Source organism: Cynocephalus volans, chromosome 15 (assembly GCF_027409185.1).
Source record: "Cynocephalus volans isolate mCynVol1 chromosome 15, mCynVol1.pri, whole genome shotgun sequence".
NCBI classification, from domain to species: domain Eukaryota; kingdom Metazoa; phylum Chordata; class Mammalia; order Dermoptera; family Cynocephalidae; genus Cynocephalus; species Cynocephalus volans.
In genome coordinates, this window is record NC_084474.1 from 28,135,966 (window position 1) to 28,153,824 (window position 17,859).

General features: G+C 37.7%; 1 protein-coding gene across 9 annotated transcripts in view; it reads right to left on the reverse strand.

The window, feature by feature from the left end:
* EYA1 (EYA transcriptional coactivator and phosphatase 1) overlaps nt 1–17,859 on the reverse strand; it is a 294,815-nt gene that overhangs the window by 45,503 nt on the left and 231,453 nt on the right. The gene's annotated exons all lie outside the window — the stretch shown is intronic.

The following is a 17,859-nucleotide window of genomic DNA, read 5'->3' on the forward strand; positions in this document are numbered from 1 at the left end:
TTGCAGTCTTCACAGTGTTACTGTATTTGCAATGTATCAAATCTGGGAAGGAACACGATTTATGGTTGAAGATCTTGCATACTTAGTGAAGGAGGAAAGAATTTCCAGAAAGTATACAAGGACATAAAATGAGTTTTTGAAAGTTTTATTGGCATTCTAATAATAATACCAACTTTTATATGTATGACATTTAAATTATTTCAAAGAACAATAATTTCTGATATATTATTTTATTACCACAGCAAACTTTTGGAATGAATACAGACTCTACCTGTACCATCATTTAACAAGGGAAACTGTAATTAGAGAAATCATGCCTTCAGGTAGAACACCCATCTGGCTGGGGTGTAACCTACGTATTATCACAGCCTGAGAGTCACAGTACAGTCGACAACATAAAACCCAAAGAAAATAAGATTCTTACTATTCAACACCGCCCAACATAAACTCTATACTGAACACAGTCTTCATTCCAAATCTCAAGACTCGCCTGAGTCTTACTCCCTACTTTCCACGTACTGAAAGTCTGCCATGCCCTTGAGGAACTATAAGTCCCATCTCCTCAGGCACTTTGTCAAGCAGCAAGAAGTGGTGGAAAAAGGGCCCCAGAGGCATGCGAGGCTCTACCAGTGCTTTTCTACTTTGGTGTCTTTATCTCGCTGAGCCTCAGTTTGTTCTCCTCAAATTAGATGGCTAGATGGCAAGCACAATGTTCTCACACAGCCTAATAAAACAGTTCTTCTCTCTCAGTTTGGTACAATTACACGTGTTTGTACACCTCGGAGAGAGCAGGGGCCAGGGATGGAGGGATAGGGCTGCAGAATCGCTATGGCACCTGACACAGGCCAACTGGCTGCGTCTAGAGAGGCAGAGCCAGCACCGCCAACGCCTCCTGCGCCGCCCACCCTGCAGCACCGCCCATGCCTCCAGCACCGCCCACCCTGGAGCTCCGCCCACATTCTACCTTCCGGGAGTCCTACAGGAGGGCAAGGGAAGGGTTTATAAAAATACGGCAGGATGGCATTGCTCGCAATTCCTCTCCTGCCTGAGCCTTCTCTGCCAGTGACTGACAGTGGGAAGGACGCAGAGGACGTGATATCACCAAAAGTCAGCAATTAGATTGGCAAAGGGGCAAAGCAAACACCCTAGGGTTTATAAGAGAGTAGAGACGAAATAAAAACGCAAGGCTCATAGAGTGTCTAAGAGCTGCGTGGGGAGGGACAAACTTCCATGTGGTGATTCACACTCCTTGGCGTGCTGAAGTTGTCTCTTTTTAATACCACCTGAAGTCTATGAAATTTCATAGTTTGTAGAAGAATTAAAAACAGTTTACAAATAAGTAAAGACAAACTAACTCATTTACTCTTGGTTTTTTTTTTTTTTTTTTATAGGAAATTGCTCACTCACAAGGATTCTAAGTACCTGTAAGTGCGCTGGAAAAAGCAAATGTTCAAATATACCCCCACAGCATAATTAACTAGTAGGGGAAGTTCAAACAGCTGTTTCTAAAACAAAACACCTGACTAAGGTGTTTACTCCCTCTAATTCAGGCCAATAAAAATGCACTGACTTTTCTCATAACCACATCAACGAATCTTTTTATGTGGTAAGAGTGGAGACTCACCACATTTAATTGCCAATTTTGGAATTTATGTACCATAGTATTGTTGCTTTTGAAAAAGTATTATTTTTCCTCGATATGGTTGCTTATTTATATGACCAAAGGAATTACTCTACTCTTTGTTATATGTAGCATAACTTAACTTTTCTTCATAAATTACAGTAATAACTTACTTGCTAGTTGGAATACTAAGAAATTTTAAAGACTGTTCAGTCTTGTGGTAAAATACAACAGAGATGTTGGCCTTTTTAACTTTTAATGCTATTTTCTTTTGTTATTAGCAGTTGTTTCTTAACAGTACTATACCTGCCATGGTATTGTTATGAAACAGTTACTACACCAAGAGAACAGTTTATCAGTTATCTGGAATGAGAGAATTTTAGAATATGAAAAGGTTCTAGTTGAGAGCAGTGTCTTTAAAACATCTTTTAGCCAAAGTCCACAGTAAGAAATACATTTTACACTATGATCTGATAGTCTTTTGTTCACACATGCATATGCGCACACACACAGAAGAAACATAAGTTTGGCAAAACAAGACTTTACTCATTGAGCAGAGTGTGCTCTGATATTTTCCATTTCATAGCTCTGTCACAATCTATGGTTTGAAAAGTAGAGCCCTAGAAGACACCTACTTATTAATATTAAACAAAATCACAGAGTCCCAGCACTATTGGGATTTGTGTGTGGTGACTGAGCGGGCAGGGTGCAAAGCCATCTGACCCTGAGTATTTTACCAAAGAGCAAACTAGCAGAACGGCAGGCAGATAGATGACTGGCTTACCCGTTATAGCAATTCGAGTTCTTATACTGAGGTTAGGTTTTATTTTCCTAGATAATATTTTAACACCTTTAAGATTTTTCAGACATGTCTGATAGAAGTCAAACATGACAAAAGCTAACACTGAACAGTTAATAAGTTACTCATAGCTTGATAGCTTATTTCGGCATATTTAGAAAAAGGAAAAAACACATTCTTAGACCAAACCTGAGACATTAAAATCATGTCTTCAGTTTAATCTTACTTTTCTTGTAATAAGTAATTTTCCTGCAATAATGAATTCCAGAGCTGCAGTTATAAAGCGTTTCTTCTAAAAAATGACTTTTTATTATATCACTTTTACAAAATTATTTACAGCTTTGCCTCCACTTTGGAGTAAAATCTCATTTTAAGTAAATCTCATTGCCAAATGTTTCCATTCTTTTTTGAACTTGACCTCTCCGTGGTATTTGCTACTGCTGACTTCTTGACATTTTTTCCTCTTCTGGTGTCTATGACCTCATCACTTTTTTCTGGGCATTTTCCTAGAATCTGATTATCCATTACTTACTCCTTAAATGATGTTGGTCCCTAGAACTTGGTTCTCATCCATTCCTCACTCTACTCAGATGGCCTTGGGGACCCAAACACATGGCTTCAACCACCACACCACTCCCCTCTATTAGATCTTAGATCTCTACTGTAGGCCCATATACGTGTGACCTAGTCATTGTTCCGACTTGGATGTACCACAGAGTATCTGAAACTCAATGGGCAGTTTGAGTCATTATATTTCCCCTGGAAACCTACTGTAAGCATCCTTTAGAAGAACGGCATCCTACCAACCCCAAACCTTGGCATTCTGTTAAACAACCTCTTTCTACCCTGCACATCAAATAGATCACGACATCCTGCGATCCAATCTAGAATTCATGCCTTCCTTACCTTCACTGCCGCTGTCCTGTTTGCATGGTCCCTCCCTTGCCCCCAGCCACATGTTCCTTCTGTGGATATCTGCCTGAGCCTCCTTCACTGGGGTCTATTTCAGGATGTCACTACCCCCATTCCATTCTCCCATCTCTTTTACCAAAGGTCCATAAATGACTAACTTTTGCTTACCTCCCCAATGTGTGACCTATGGGCGGATTTTCAAATTGTTGTTTTGATCATGAAATCCTTTCTTCAAAGGATGACCAGGCAGAGGCCTAATGTGAAAGCAAAGTGGCTCCAATGATAGCTATTGAAAGACCTTAACAAAACTAGGGCAAGGGATCTGTCCCCACAGGCTGCCATGTTAATATACTGCGGTCTCTGACCCTGCACATAGCATGTCTCCCACGGCCCCTTTGTCAGTTCAGTGTCTCCTCCTCTCTGACTCTTCACAGCCACTGGGTACCACGGCTGTATGTGCTCCTGTCTCAGGAGGGCAAAGACTTATTCCTATCTCCCTTTTTCTATTTTTCTTTTTTTAGGTTCACAGTTATGGTTTTCTTTCTTTTTGGTTTTGGTATAAAATTAATTGCTGAATTAGAAAATGAATATCAATTCTCTGAAAACATAACAGGAACTTGTGTTAAGTCAGGGGTGATTCTACTTTGTGTAGAATATTTTGTTCGGTTAATTTTTTTTCTCTCTCTCTCCAGCATTTCAACAACAGTTTTAACCTTTAGTCTATGGATTCCTCGTTATTTCCATATCTCTACACATTCTCCCTCTACATCCTTGGTACCCAGCACAACACCTGGCATGAGGGCTTTCTCAAAGTTTGGTGGAGGAATAAATGAATAAAGAGGAATAAGTAGAGAATATTTCAGATAATTACAGTGAAAAAAAATATTAAATTTGATCTTTAGGTAGTTGTTAGTGTTTAGTGTAAAAAAATTCCTAGTTACCTAGCCTAGGGGGAAAAAATGGACAACTGATTCCTAAAATCATTCTATCTACGTAATGCAGCATTAAACACATTCATTAGTAAACACTATTTACTGGATTAAAGAGTAGCCCATTAGAGGAGCTGCTTACAAAGCCTTTTCTGTTTAATGAAGTGGATAAGATTAGTCAAAGATCAGCATGCAATTATTTATTTTTTAAACTCAGTAGTGGTATGTATCATAACATTTTGCTAAATATATTATGTGCTCTGAAATTTACTTCTCTAGTAAAAACTGAACAATACAGTGAAGAGACTCAAAAAGAGAAAAAACAATCAAATGCTTTATCATTTTTCTTGTTTAATGAAGAAACTGTAGATTTACTACAGCTCTTACACCCAGGAAATTCTTCAAGTAGAGAATTTCTTCCTAAGCTGTTCCTTAACAAAACAAAACACCATACACAACATCCAACACCACATACACACAAATGAAATTTAACCTTGCTCCTAAATTATTTGGATATGATATTAAATTACAAATGTCTGTTTAAAGTCACGAAACTGAAGTGAAGGAACTCCTTTCATTGCTAGGCTACCCATGGTTGTTTTCAGTACATCAAAGACAAATTATGCTCAGTGAATAAAAAGTAATATTATGTAGAAAAATTAAGTAATGATGAAATTTGCTGAGTGTCTTTAGACTCAAGCCTAAAGCAAATGTTTTGCCTTCATCCTCTGTCGAGTGATCTTGAATCATTCCATTGCCTCGAAATCTTTTTCTCATGTTTCTAGAACACAGAACTGCCCACAGAGACTAAAATTGTCATCCCACAACCAGATCACCAGCATCATCCCTGGTTCACTGTTGTTCTTTCAAGTGTTTGTTGACTTTTGTTCAGCCTGATCTTCATATGATGAAAATGTCTAAAAAATATTCTAACAAAAGCAATGCACAGAAATACTGAAATGCCATTAAATATAGGCTCTAGAGAGATTTATGTCTGTCAGCCTTGAATTCAGATATTGGAAATCTATAATCAGATTTGAAGTAAATAAACGAAGGGGTGTCTATAAATGCACATGAGTACTGGATCACCAGAGGACTAGGATACCGGCTCTTGTTGCCCTGTTTTGTTTCATGCATGACTGAGGGTGTTTGATAAACTTCAATGAGAGTCATTTAAAAGGCACATTTTAGTACGCACAATCTACATAGCACTTCAGCAGTTTGATTTTATGAAGATTCTTACACCAGATGAAGGCACTGTTGCTTCTGCAGGGCTCTAGGAATTCTTAGGATGACAAGTCATGAAACTGTCTTGTATACAGAACTTTCAATAAAGTCATCCAACTTCTCTCTTAACTGGGATAGGTCTAATCCTAGTCCCAACACAAGGCATTAGCCAAGGGTACTCTTTTGCTACACGTTACAGAAGTTAAAGGAAATACTTCAAAAATAATTGTGCTCATAACTTGCAGGCAAAGAACTTTTGTGTAAGGGTAGAAGAATGGTGGAAATGCATTCTCTCATAATGGTCATACCACAGGCTTTGCAGTCAGAGTCTGCATTGGAATTCTAACCTTGCCATTTACTTGCTGTGTGTGATGGTGGGCAAATTAAGTTACTCAACCTCTGAGCCTCAGGTCCCTCATCAGTAAATTGGGAATAAAACAGGTTTACTTGCAAGATTAAATTTGATAATATACTTATAGTTCTGTACAACTGTGTGCCTGGCAAATATAAGCTGCTACTGTTACTATTAATGTTGTTATTTCTGTCATCACTACTATTGCAACAATAGCTGCAGGACAATCCAGACGTGGAATTCCATGCCATGGCTACCAAAACACGCATCAACATTCTTCATTCAAATCGGATGTGAAGTTTACTCTATTTAAAGATAAGAGCCACCTTAAAAAGCCCATTCTCCAGCTTTCAGTAGAAGGTGAGAAATGACTGTTGTGGTCTGCTGGACTCCCTTTAGGAAGCCATGAGATCCAGATGAACTTTTCAGTAGTTATTATGTCAAGGCATTTTCTATAGAACTTTCGTACATTTCCATATGCCAATATTTTTGAGTTGGCCATGTTTGTAAGAGCCCAGTCATCAGTAAAGCTGATTTGGGTGGAAGTTGAACTAAGACCATGTAGCATGACCATTCCCAGGAGGGGCTGCCATTAGTTCTCTCAAAAGATGCCAACCAAGCTTCTTGGTAGAGACCTGGTTCTTATCACCAGGAAAGATGACCCAACTGTAGAAAGCTGGCAAAAAGTGCCCCATACTGTGAAGATCTAGGAACCGAGGGGGAGTTAGTGTCATTCAGTTGAGATTCAAGCACTGCACCACTTCAATTAAAACCCAGAAGTGTTCTTCAAAAAAATTAATTGCTTACATAGCCAAGTAGTATGATCTCTTTGAGTTAGTCACATATACCTTTTAGCCTATGCCATTTAATCATTAACAGTGAGACTTTGTGAAAAGACACTTAAGCACAGCCCAAATCCATTGCTTACAGCCAATTAACAAATGACTGGGGAGAATAAGTCTTGGCAAAATTGTGACCTTTCCTACGTTTATAAACAAATGGCTGGTAGTGGTATATGACAATAATAATAATTATTGGAGTACATTTCAAGTTTAGTACCTTCAATATATAGTCCCTGAAAATTTTCAATGCTTACAGAATGATCCTGTACTCTAGCATTCTAGGAGTAACAATATTTTAGAGAGATCTTGTACAACAATATCTTTAGAAGGCCATTCCTTGGCTCTCTGACATGAGCGAGTATTTGCATTTTTTCCCCAATGTAAATTACAAGTCAAGATTAGTATATTAGATTGTACATAATTAGTCCATAATTCTCTGCTGAATCTTTATTCTCACACTGAGACTTGCAAAGAAACTACCTGTCAAGAATATGACTAAGGCTAGACTTGAGTCTCAAGTAGGACAGTTGGATCTACCTTTAAAGTTAGCCACCAATCATCAAGTATACCTACAGATTAATCACATTAGCTCACTGACTTGAAATATGGCTGGTAAACTCAGCTTCACTATGATGTTAAAAGGACAATGAAGAAATGTGGCACCTGCCAGGTAACTCAGCATAAACCACTGAGGACATCTATCTGTCTTCTAAAAGTGATCAGGAAGCCTTCCCTGACCAAGGATCTGCAATATGGGTCTTCAAAAAGTTCATGGAAAGATTTGTATTGTCTTTTAATTTCATTTGTTTCATGACTGAAGTACCTTTGTATTGTTGAGCTATTCACAGAGAAGAGATATTTGGAAAATTTCAAAATTCAGAATGTGGTTTAATTTCATCTCAAAACTTTGCCTCACCAAAATTAGCTCTAAGCTAGTTATTTTCAACAGGAACTACCAGTTCTTTTATTCCTGGAAGCAAATATACATATACTAAATTCAGTTGAATTAGGTACCTTATGTTTTAAAAAAACTCCCCAAACTCTTGAGTTTTCTCTTTCCTAATCAACTATATTTGGGCAAAGAAGAAAATACGTACAAGATAAGAACATTATGTAATGGATTGCTGAAGACTCTCCAACCAGAATACGAAAGTTTTAAAAACAACAGCAATCAGACATGTATTTCTCACTGGAAGGATATACTCAATGTATGATCTCTTAACCAAAAAGAAAAAAAAAAAATGGAATCTGAATCTCATTAAGCTTCCAGATCTATCTACCAATTTGTTGGAAATACAGGGGATAAAAGAACATGTCAAATGATACAACATGGATGCAATCAAGAAAACCCAGACTCTCAGGAACTCTGAAAGACAGATGGTATGGTTATTTCAACAGAAATACTCCAGGTTAAAAAAACCCAAAAAAAGACTGAGTGAGAATCTATAGATTAAAAGACACAAGAGACATATGATAAACTCTTAAATAAATAAAATGAGGAATGAATGAATGAATGAATGAAACCACTGGAGAAAAACACTCAACAAAGTAGGAATAGAAGGAAACTACCTCAATGTAATAAAGGTCATATTTGAAAAGCCCAAGACCATTCAACGAGGAAATAATAGTCTTCTTAACAAATGGTGCTGGGAAAACTAGATAACCACATGCAAAAGAATGAAGTTGGATCCTTACACCCTACAACATATACAAAAATTAATTCAAATTAATCTATTTGATTAAAGACCTACATGTAAGAGCTAAACTATAAGTCTTTTGGCAATGACTTCTTGGATATGACACCGAAAGCATAGGCAACAACAACAACAAATAGATAAATTTGACTACATCAAAATTATGTTCATAAAAGGGCACAATTATCAGAGCAAAAAGAAAGCCTACTGAATGGGAGAAAATATTTGCAAACCATATATTTGATAAGGGGTTAATATCCAAAATATATAAAGACATCCTTAACAACATGGAACAACTCAAGAACACAATAACCACCAACCTGATTAAAAAATGGGCAACGGACTTCAATAGACATTTCTACAAAGAAAATACACAAATGATCAAGCACATGAAAGATGCTCAACATCACTAATCATATGGGCAATGTGAATTGAAACCACAGTGAGATACTACCTCACAACCATTAGGATGGCTACTATCAAAAATCAAAACAAAACAGAAAATAAGCATTGATGAAGATGTGGAGAAACTGGAATGCCTGTGCACTATTGGTGGGAACATAAAATGGTGCAGCTGTTATGGAAGACAGAATGGCAGTTACTCAAAAAATTAAGTATAGAATTACTATATGACCTAGCAATCCCATTTCTGGGTATATATCCAAAATAAATGAAAGCAGGGAAGAGATATTTGTACACCCATGTTCACAGCAGCATTACTTACAATAGCTAAAAGATGGATGCAACCCAATTCGTTCATTGATGGATGAATCGATAAACAAAATGTGGTATATACATATAATGGAACATCATTTAACCTTAAATAAGGAAGGAATTCTGACACATATTACAAAATGAATGAACCTTGAAGACATTGTGCTAAGTGAAATAAGCCAGTCACAGAAAGACAAATAGTACATGATTTCACTTATATGAGGTTGTCAAATTCCTAGAGATAGGAAGTAGACAAGAGGTTGCCAAGAACTGGGGTTGAGGGAGGAATGGGGGGCTGTTTAATGGATAGACGCTTTCATTTCTGCAAGATACAAAGAGTTCTAGGGATTGGTTGCACAACAATGTGAATGTAATTAATACTACTGACCTGTTCACTTAAAAATGGTTATTAGGAAGGTAAAGCTTATGCTATGTGTATTTTAACACTATTAAAAATTAAAACTAAAAAAAATTAGTAATATATAATTATTGATTGGATATTTAATGGTAATAAATTATTAATTTTGCTAGATGGCTAAGGTACTGAGTACCACCTACAATTTCTGTTCTACAAAAATACACACTGAAATATATACAAATTAAATCATAAAATATCTAGGATTTGCTTTGAAAAATCATCGTTGGACAGAACAGGGCAGTGGAGGAATATGGTAAGGATACAGATAAAACAAGATTGGCCAGGACTTGATATTTGTTAATGCTGGAGAGATTACATTGGGTTACACTGTGCGACTCCATTTACCTTTGTGTGTGTTTGAGAGTTTCTATAACAAAAAGTTTAAAAATATAAAAATATTCACTGTTGTCTTTGGTGGTGAAACTATGGATTAAAAAGATTTAATTTGAAAATTTAAAACACATCCAAACCATACTTTTAAAATACCCCCAAAATTGTAAAAGCCAAAATTGCCTTGCAAAGTTCCTCAGCACATCACCTTTTATTGAAAAAAAGGTGCTGGGACTTGCTTGGGTGAGAGTTTAGAATATACATAAGAACGTATGTCAGATACTGCTTTAAAGCCTGTGTTACCTTTACTCATTTTTATCACATGGGATGTTCTTTTCTAGAAACCCAGAGGAACTCCTACATTTGTAATTGAAGCCACAGGAACTTCGTTTCATACATTTAGGAACAGCAGTATCACATTGCAATGTTGCTTGGCCACAAAGGAGAAATCTCAGTGTAACTTAAGAATAGTAAGTAACCCTAGAAGCATCTCATTTAGGGCCTCTTGCATTTATTTTTCACTTGTATGGCTCCTGCAGACTTTAATTTTTTTTTTTTTCCCTGATCCACAATGCCAGTGTTATCATTTGACATCCTATTACTGGCTATTTCTTCCTAGTTAAGTGATTACAGCTACTGGGGAACGCCTGTCACGAATAACACATGGAAACTTGTTTCCTTCTTAGCATTGTTATCTGCAGTTTCACTCCTGGTAGATTTCAAGTGGCTTTCATTCAGAACAGTCTTACTCCAGTGAGGGACAGCTGCTGAAGATTCATTCATTCCTACCAACAGCCTCCTTCATTAATTTCTAAGCTCCCCGAAGACAGGAATATGGCTAGGTACCTACTACACTACTGTGTACATGTTCTATACATTATAGAAGACTGACTTGCTGAACAACTCAGTGTCAGGCCAGGAAACAAACGGTGACTCAGGCAGGAGACGGGTGTGTGGCCAGGAAGGAGCGTGTTCTGGATATGGGAGCCTGTCTAACCCTGAGGTTGTGTGTGTGCAACTTGAGAAGGGTGCCATTTGGTTTTACAACTTTCTGAATTACTTTATGGATGTTTTTAAAAATCATTACCTACAACTAAACCATGCCATGCTAGAAGGCTAAGATACTGAGTACCACTTACTACTTCTATTTTGACAAATTCTTTCGATGGCATTTTGAATTTTGGGTAGTCCTAACATGGAGACCACACGGTATTAGCATGGGATCTTACACAATAGCAAAACCATGGTGGATTCTTCCTGGTCCCCAGGGAAAAGGGGGCAGTGGGTACATTCTTCTGTGATGTTTGATTTATTCAGGTGACCGGGTTGAAGTTCATGCTGCTCAGATTATTTTGTTGCCCATTTATGTTAAGAACTAGTACAGTTACATTTGCATTGCTAAGTCCAGTTATTTGCACATGATATTTGATCTTCATTTTCTTGTAAATAAGCACTGTGAAAACTGTTTTGAAGGTGGTGTGTGCTCATCCTCAATTCTCCCTACCTCACCAGGAAGTTACACTTTCTTATGTTATAGCCATGTTCATGAAGGTGGCTTGCAGGCTTTGAGAGAGAGAGAAAAAAAAGGTATTAATAATTTTACTAACTGAACTGCTGAAGCAAACTAGTGACCTTCTCAGAGCAAAGTTTGGTGAAAGGATCAGAATGTAGAGTTTATAGTGTTTTTAACAAAAATGTAAAGCAGTCAGACACTATTTTACTGACAGTGTTGCATAAGCATACAAATTTTTTCCCGTAAATTCAGCAGCTTTGTCCCCATGACAACAAAATACCTTTTATACCCTGCGCTCTGTCTACAACGAGCTGGAGCCTTACCGCTGGCCACTGTTCACATCACCATATTACACAGACTCCAAAGAACACTGCAGGTCACCTGCAAACACGCTGCTATCTTTCCTAACTTCTCCTGCTTTGTCTTTTATCAGTTCTGGGAGCTCCCATTCCTGGAGCTCTCTACCTGCCCAGCACCATTTAAGCACATTATGCAGGCAAAATGCATAGAAGAACCACACAAGTCTCATGAAATTCCCACCGTTTGGCCTATAAGAGAAAGGTAGAATTATACATTGAACGAAACCATCATAAAGAGCTGAGAAAAAAACCTAACTCTTATTTCCTAGCCTCAAATACCATTGTAATGTATTTTTAGTGGCAAACACAAACCCCTCACAGAATTGAGGCTGCTTCAGAAATAATTTTCTTAACCCATTTTTACTTACTTTCTCAAAAAAATTCTACTTTTGGCGGTCTATGGTCCTTTGAGACTCAAAATAGATAGAAAGTTGAAAGAAACCCTGTTTATCTCCTTTTGGGCTTTTAGAATGGGATCCAGAATATTTTACTCACTATAAAAACAAAGTATCTTACACCTCCTTTCTCTAGAAACCTTAAATCTAACCATTTATCTAACCATGAATATATCTCTATCTTTTATGTAACTATGTTTTAAAAGATACACCCCAAGATTTTTAGTGTTGAATTATCAATGCCACAAATGCCAAATATTACATTAGATCTTGTGTAACCGAAAACGAATAAGTCATTTCAGTTTTATTATAAAAACTAAATATAGCACCCAGTTATTAGTGAGGAAGCAGTTTCTCTTTGTGCTTAGATATAGCAGTAAAGCATTAAATGAAAAATTGTTCTTATTTTTAATGTAGCTCTGGTTCTCATCTACATACCCTTGAACATTTTGCTTTGCTATTTTTCTTTTTCCATCTTACATTTCTAAACTGAAAAACAAAAAAAATTAACAGTAAAATAAAGCAAGTAAATGCATAAGATAATATAAATTTGTCCAATTTAAATTCTTTAAGTTGAGACATTTAAGAAATATTTTACTACTTAAGTCATTGCTCCAATTTTAGATAGCTCCAGCATTTTGAATTAGTGACTGGGTTTTACAAAGTACCTATGGTGTTCTTACTACAAACTAAAAGAAAAATGAATTTTGCTTTTTAATTTTTACCCTATTACTATTTTCAGTTTATAAGTACATTTAAAATATATGATGTCTTTTCCTTTTTGAATACGTATCCCCTTTCATCTATGAGATCAATATCTACACAAATTCCTAACAATTGCTATTTTACTGGGATCACAAAGTAGAGTATATCACTTTTAAAAACTGCTATTTAAATAATTAATCTTAGACTAGAAAGAGCTTCTAGAAGGCTCAACTATTTCAGAAAGTATGACGAGGTCCTCAGGATAGGGGACTCGCATTTCGAATTTGTGGAATAAAAGATAAGGCTCCTAAATTCTATCTGCACTGATCCTACACAGGCAGCTAGGCTTCCACTGTTAAGCAATTATGAGAGTTGCTGTGGCCCAGCGAGGTGTGATGCTCTCAATGTGAGCAGGTTTAGGAGGATTTGTTGCTCAATGTGAAAAGCTTTGTAAGCATGCTCACATCAAGGACAAACCTTTGGGCAGGATTAATCAAATGAAAGAAAACAATACACCTGTTTTAGGCCCCTTAAACAATTCCTTATTTGGAATGCTAATATTATAGCCACAAACAGGGCCTGAATGTCACTTAAAAATTCTTCCCATTGAGGATATTTTGTTTTGGGGGAAAGATGCTGAAGAACAGGAATGGGCACTCTGAATGCAGTAGTGGTTTATTTTTAAGGCCTCTTACTGGCTGCTCACAAGGGAAGGATTAAGGATAAGCTTTGCAAATTAGTTCCCTTGTCTGAAAAAAGAAAAATGCTAAAATGTTATTTCTTCTATAAAAAAAAAAATACAATCTATGAGAACCAAGGGTTCCATTGTCGTCTTTCCTCCTGTCTAAAGATATCACTGCCACCATGGCATATTAACTTTTTTCAAGTTTATAAGGCCCTATCACTGAGCGGCTGGCATGAAATGTCCAGTTTGGGGAGTTGGGCACATAGCTCTGATGCCAATTAAGAAATAATCTGGATTACCATGAGAGAATGTATGCACATGAAAAATAAATCATGGTTGAACTACCACCTGAATGATTTGGGAACAAAATCCAATCCTGTGGTGGGACTAATCAGGTCATTTTTACTGATTAGATATGTGACACTTGCCTGCATCAATTTTCTCCTACTTAAGAAACTCCCTTTCAACATCATGAAAATAATACCCAAGTAGAGAATAAGAGAAAGAACTTCACTATTCGAAAGATTAATTTTGATTGTAGAGAAAACCCCATTGAATCCCAAACATGGGAAAAGCACCAAGAAGTGGTACAAAGGGAGGCGGAAGAATAAAGCCAGCATGGGCCTGGCCAAGCTGGCCTCAACATGCAGGGCCACACAGTGCCAAGGGACAGGCTAAACAGCTAGGTCCAATCAAAAGACCTATCAAGATGTCATTTGTAACCACTTGCCTATCTCTCTCTCCTGTCTAGTGTTACAGCCACTTTTTAAGCCTTTATTATTGCCTACCAGGAGGACGGAGCAATAGTTTTCTTTGCCATCAGATTAATCTTCCAAATTGTACACTTCCGTCCTGTCGCTCCACTGCTTTGATATTGTTCATGACAGCCCCATACCCACAGAACATACTCCTGCCACTTGGTGCTCTCTACAACCCTCCTTTGAGAGCAATGGACCAACCAGAAGACTGGTGTTGCCAATTAATAGGCATGCTTCCTTAGGTGAATAATCTAACTTTTCTGAGCCACAGTTTGCTCACTGGTAACAAGAATGAACTAATTGGATAATAAATGTGAGACCGCAATATAAAGTGTAAATGCTGAACAAAGGTGCATTTTTTTTATTACTGTTTCTCCACATTTTCTGCCATTCATCTTCTCCAAGTCTGATCCCCAGAGTATACTCTGTAGATATCCATCGTTTTTGCATGTGACTTTGGCCACTTGTAATGCTCTGCTTCTGCCTCTCCCTCTCTACTCCCCGGAATAACAAAATATGCACGACTGCCCACCCCCTCCTCTGAGCCCCCAAGTAATAGCTGTAATTTACAGAGCACCTATAAGTACTTTTCCAGGTGTCTATATTGTTCTCCGAACAGCCCTGTGATGGCTCCCATTTTATAGTTGGGAAGATCAAGACTGAACAAGTGAGACTCAGAGATAGGAGGTGCTCTTCCCAAGGCCACAGAGCAAGGACAGTCCACAACTGTGGCGGCCAGTGCAGTGGCTGGGAAGCTGTGATGATTCCTGTTCATCCCCTTTCCCATTCACGAATAAGAAGGTGGCTTTATTCAGTAAGGCTGCAAGAACATACATTTCCGTTCTATGTTATGTTACTGCCAGTTAAAGAGGAGAGCGATCTTCAGACAAGGACAAAGAAAAGGGACGAAGAAGGCTCGTTCAGCTGGAAATCCCTCTGATGCTTAAAAAAATTGTTTGCTTTGAGAGTTTAGATTCTACGTCCTTCTACAGGATCCAGAAGTCATATATGAAGCCATATATTCTTTCATTATTTTGATCTAATTTGACATTGATATACAAAGAAGAAAATAAAATCAAGGACCCACCCTTTGGGATTGCACAGACCACGCCCCCCCCTCCCCCAAGCCACCACACACAGATTCTGGGCATGGCTCTCCTGAAAGAGCCAGAGCCAGCAGGGGGTTTGAAAGTGTGCTTTGGGTTTCATCCATGGTTAAATAGTGAGAACTGTGGCTGTGACTGCTACCCACTCACTAAAACCCATTCTGTTTCTTGCTGGGCACACAGTGAGGACACACTTCCCAGCCTCCCCTGCACTGGGCTGCCACACGTGCTGGGCAGAGGTGTGTGCCTCTCCTCAGCCTGGCCCACTGAGCCTCCCATTCATGCCACCCTGCCTTTTCTCTCTATGAGCCAGAATGCTGATGACAATTCCAGAAAGCTACATGGAGAAGATGGCATGACCATTAACTGCACCAACAAACCTTACTCAAACCAAGCAACCTGGAATATCCACTCTAGATGGTTAAGTAAGAAGGAGACACATTTGTGTTGTGTTTGCACCAATACATTTTGGGCCTGTCTGTTACAGCTGTTTCAGCTACCCTAACAATCTCATGTGTGGGCCTGTGCCTCCGTGGGGCCCTGGATGCATATACACATGATGCCTGCACTGAGTTCACTGTCTAGTTGGCCACAGGGTTGACGTCATTTAATTGTCCTGGTGCCCTGAAGGCAGGAGTAAAATGAATGAACACAAAGCTCAGAGCACGATCTAGATTCTGGGTATGCAACCTTTCTTTCTAAAGGGACAGACAATAAATATTTCAGGATCTGCAGGCCATGTATAGTCTCTGACACACATCTTCTTTGTGTTTTTGCTTTTTTTTAAAAAAATAACTCTTTAAAAATTTAAACAATATTCTTAACCTAAATGCCCTAAAAAAGCACACCATGAGCCAGATTTGGCCTATGGGGTATAGTCTGTCAATCCCTGGTTCTAGATTTTTAAAAACCATAAAAATAATAATATTTCATAAGACATGAAAATTACAAGAAATTCAAAATGTGGGCACTATAAATCAAATTTTATTGGAACACAGCCACATTTATTTATTTAAGTACTGTCCACGGCTGCTTTAGCACTACTAGGGCAGAGACGAATAATTATGACAGGCATGTGGGCCACAAAGCCTAAAATAGTTACTATCTGACCCTTTACAGAAAAAGTTTGCCAACCCCTGGTCTAGCTATTTCAAAAGAGAGATCATCCTGTTTAAGTAACCAGATCACCTACAATCTGATGAGGACGTTGGGGGTCCTGCTGCACTGGTGTACTGCTAACAGTTCAGAATCCTCATCAACCATCATGGAAGAGGGTCACCACTCAAAAGATCTTGGGGTTTAGTGTTGTTCCCTAAAACACAGCAGGAACAACAATCTTCACTGATTCTGTTCCGATGAAATGGGCTAGGTGCACTGCTTTCAAATATTTCTTTCTCAGTGTTCTGAATGATCACCGTAACATACACACTAGGGAGGTTAGTTTATCTAAACTTGCTATGATAATTGAGATCCTCTTAGAAGCCTGGTGTGTTCTAAAACAAATACTCAAGAGCTGCTACAAGTTCAACAGGTGACATATGTTTTTCTTACTATTGGTTGTTGTCATTAATAAGACATTGTGCTGGGCCTTTTAAATTCACAATACAATTTAATTCTTAAAACAGTTTTACAAGTCAAGTAGCTGGCTTTATGGATGAGAAAATTGAGGCTCAGTAAGAATAAATAATTTGCTCATGGTCCAAGATCTGAAAAATCAGAGCTTGGATTTACATCTAGATTTATTTCAATTCAAATCTGGTGCTCTTTTAATTAAACCATCAGCATATCACATACTGGTAGCTCAAATTTGAAGACACTATCACTATATTACTCGATAACCACTATGCCAGGATTCAAGTATTTTTTTGATAGTCAAGTCTCACCTACTTTCAAATATAACTAGTATTTACTGAATATTTATTTTATGCCAGACATGGTGCTAAGTGTTTTCTACTTTTGGCTTCTAACTTCTCCCAAGTCTCAATTTCCTCATCTGTAAAATGGGCTTGGTAATAGCAGTTTCAGAGCATTAATGTTGAATTACATGAGTGCTGGGCATGTAGGAAATTCTTAATAGGGCCTACAATTAAACATGCCAAGCTTTATGCTATATTAAGCATTAATGTTTTGGTTTTTGAATAAAAAGAGGAGTGAGGCTCAATACTTTTAAGATCCATTCTAGACCAAGTTCCTATTAGACACAGGTGTTAACATTAAAAAGAAAAATGTTGAAACAATCAAGTCATTGGGTGTAGATATCTTAGGGAGTCCTCCCACAAGGGGGGGACAATGCATGGGTCATTGGCACAATACTTATGTGAAATAAAAGTTTGGGGTATGTACTTTGATATTAGCAATTGGATTATATTGTCTATTTTAAAGAGACTATTCAATTAAAATTTCACTGAAGAAAACTAGTCTTGGTTTGTCAATTAAAAAATTAAAAAAACAAACCAAGACTAGTTTTCTTCAGTGAAATTTAGGAATTTGGATTTAGTCT